This window comes from Taudactylus pleione, unplaced genomic scaffold, assembly GCF_031769625.1.
Source record: "Taudactylus pleione unplaced genomic scaffold, aTauple2 ptg000053l, whole genome shotgun sequence".
Taxonomy (NCBI): Eukaryota; Metazoa; Chordata; class Amphibia; order Anura; family Myobatrachidae; genus Taudactylus; species Taudactylus pleione.
Genome location: NW_028284455.1, coordinates 33,174,472 through 33,177,835, shown reverse-complemented (window position 1 = coordinate 33,177,835; position 3,364 = coordinate 33,174,472).

The following is a 3,364-nucleotide window of genomic DNA, read 5'->3' as shown; positions in this document are numbered from 1 at the left end:
AACTCCAGCTTCCGGCTCTCCCCACGGGCACTATGGGGGAGACGTCATGACATCTCCCCCATAGTTCCAAGGAGCAGCCGGCGGACCGGACGCGACGCTGGATGCAGGAGCGGGGTTCAAGGTAAGTATTTTTTTTTTTAATAAGCTGCACTACAGGGGCATTATTATGGGGGCAGGGGCATTACCACAGGGGCATTACTATGGGGGCATAGGCAATAAGGGGCATTACTAATGGGGCATGAGCATTACAGGGGCATTACTATTGGGGCATGGGCACTACAGGGGCATTACCACAGGGGCATTACTGTGGGGGCATGAGCACTACAGGGGCATTACTGTAAGGGCACTACAGGGATATTACTATGGGGCATGGGCAATACAGGGGCATTACTATGAGAGCATGGGCACTACAGGGGCATTACTATGAAAGCATGGGCACTACAGGGGCATTAATATGGGAGCATGGGCACTACAGGGGCATTACTGTATGGTGGGCACTACAGGGGCATTACTATGGGGGTATTAACATATGGGCATTACTATGGGGGCATTACAATATGGGCACTACTGCAGGGGGAATTACATGGGGGGCGCCAAATTACTGTTTTGCCCCTGGTGACAAAAATCCTAGTTTCGGCCCTGCCCATGGTATCCCTGTGGATCCCTATGGACCCTGGAGAAGAAAAAATAAAAAAATAATTGAATTGCCCCTATAGAGTTCCATGCACAGAACAGCAAACAAGTAAAGATCATGCCCACTACATTGTATACCTATCACTATACCATACCCACCAAAATTACATGCATATATTCTCACCAGTGTCGAGGCCTTCCATTATATGCCTGTTTCCAGATTACCAGCTCGATAACCACCATAACATTGTGCCCACCATTTGACCAGCATAACAGCTGTTTGCCCTCTACATAACAACCTTGTGCACGGCACCTTTCATGGCCAACACATAAATACAAGTGCCTACATTAATGGCCTTATGCCAATTCCGATCCTAAAATTCATCCTCACGTCCGCACATTCATCTCTTTTCCCAGATAAACACCATCATAGCATGTGTATCAGGAGTCGGGCTGCCGGATCCCAGCGGAGGGTCCGGACAGCCGCGTTCCATCTGACCAGGCTCTGGCGCACTCTGCAGTGTGCCCGCTCTCCCTGCAGCTGTAAGCGGCGTCCGTTGCATGGGACTTCCTAATGTTGCTGGAGGGATTACCATTAGCCCCACTGCCAGCCGCTGCCTCTCTCTACTCCACTTATCTAAGGATGTCTTCAATACCTGACACTGTTCCTCTGCATCCACGCTGACTTTTCCTGTTCATGGGCGCAGCCATCTTGGATTGGTCACCTGATTCAGCATCTGCCAATCCTGGGGTCAGCTGTAAGTAAATTGTCCAACCAGCAACAGACACTGGGTATTTAAACCCTTCCTGGACGTTCAGTCAGTGTCTATGCAATGTCTCCTAAAGGTTTCCTTTTGGCTCATGCTGGATATATGTTTGTTCCTGACCCAGTACACTTTGTTGTCTATTTACTGAACCCGGTTCAGTACGCCTAAACCAGCTTTCAAGTCATTGTTTTACTGAGCATTGCTCAGCACCATTGTTCTAAGAACTTTGTTATCTTTAAACTGAGTCTGTCTTAGTAAGGACTCTGCCTTTTACCTGGGCTCAACCCAGTGCTCCAGTATACAGTATTTAGTCTCTGGTACCATCCACAGATCCAAGGTCCCCAGCATCTATCCAGTGGATTATTCTCCAGACTGCTACTACGGATCCCTGCTGTTCTCACCAGAGTTCTATTCTACGCCGGGACCAGTACTCTACCATTACCACTACCTCATTCTGACCATCTTGTATCAAGTTCCAGCTTCTATACAGTCTGCCTTCGCCTGTTATTCCTATAACCAGTTCTCCTAGCTCTGTGCCGTCCTATGAGGAAAACATATCTCAGACCTCCTCAGCTTTTGTTGCCGGTATCCATGCCAGCAAAACCTGTTCCATCATGGGAGGCCAGTTTCCCTAGAGTCGTGACAATATGCCCACCATATATTTCCCCAGTCCCACACACACAATATAGCTCTGTGAGATCATCATTTATCCCGTCACTACATTACTCTTATGCTTTGTTCTATAACATTAACATGGATAAGCATGCCCCACTATTGTGTAGAAAACGCGGTCCTCAAGGCTCCCCAACAGTTCAGGTTTTAGAGATATCCATGGTTGCGCACAGGTGACTTAATTAGTACGCCAGTCAATTTGATTTAACCACTTGTGCTCAACCATGGATATCTCTAAAGCCTGAAATGTTGGGGAGCCTTGAGGACCGCGTTTGGGAACCTCTGGTGTAGATCCTGTGGAGAGTATGGTTTCTCCAATGGAAAGCTTGTTGTGTTGCATTGTCATGTTACATCATTGTAATTTAATAATACCTACACCTGTTCAGAGTTACTCAATAGAAAAAGGTGTTGGAGCCTTTTTAGAGAGTTCTCTGCTGTTGACCTCAAAATACAACTTGTAGATATGAACACTGGAAGACACATTCTTTTCTAGTTAGAGTACAGAGTAATTGATAGCATACCAATGTAAATAGTGTTATCTAAAGATTTGTTCAGTGACACATTGCGACACCACATTCCTAAGTTATTTGTGAAGTCACTCTACTCATAGTTGGCACATCTCTGATACTAGATATGTAGTTTACTATGTAGAGATTGGCGTGGATGGTAATTATATCTAAGATAAGGAGGATATAATCTGCTGTCAAAATTGTGTGACCAGAGCTGCTTCTCTTACAAAAGTAGATGAGTCAGATTCTTTGAATATTTCTCAATAAAAAAAATGTTACATGCACATGAGTCTTGCTAAATCTCTGTTTAATGCTAGGTACACACTGGCAGATATATTGGCTGATCAATTGATCAGCCAATATATTGTGTGCCCGTCAGCCAGTGTGTACCAGCGATAGGTCTGTGAGCGCCGCACAGTCAATGGAAGATATATCTGCAGATATATCTCTCAATCATGCTGTGTGTGTGGACAGTCAGCCGACTGCCCGTACAGTTGCAGCAGAGGCCGTGGGGAGGGGGTCACGGCACAACCCCCGGCCAGCGGGACCCTCGGCCAGATGACAGATGGTAGTTCAGTGTGCATGAACAACCATCATCTGCACATCAGTCAATCTGCAGATATATCAGTTAGGTGTGTACCCAGCTTAAGAAATGGTCAATTTTACATTTACCTATAGATTTCTCATCTGTAAACCTGCCCATCCACATGCTGAACTGGAACCTTATTAGTAATAATAAATAATATAGCTGAGTGCTTAAGACCACATATTGTAAGATGTAAT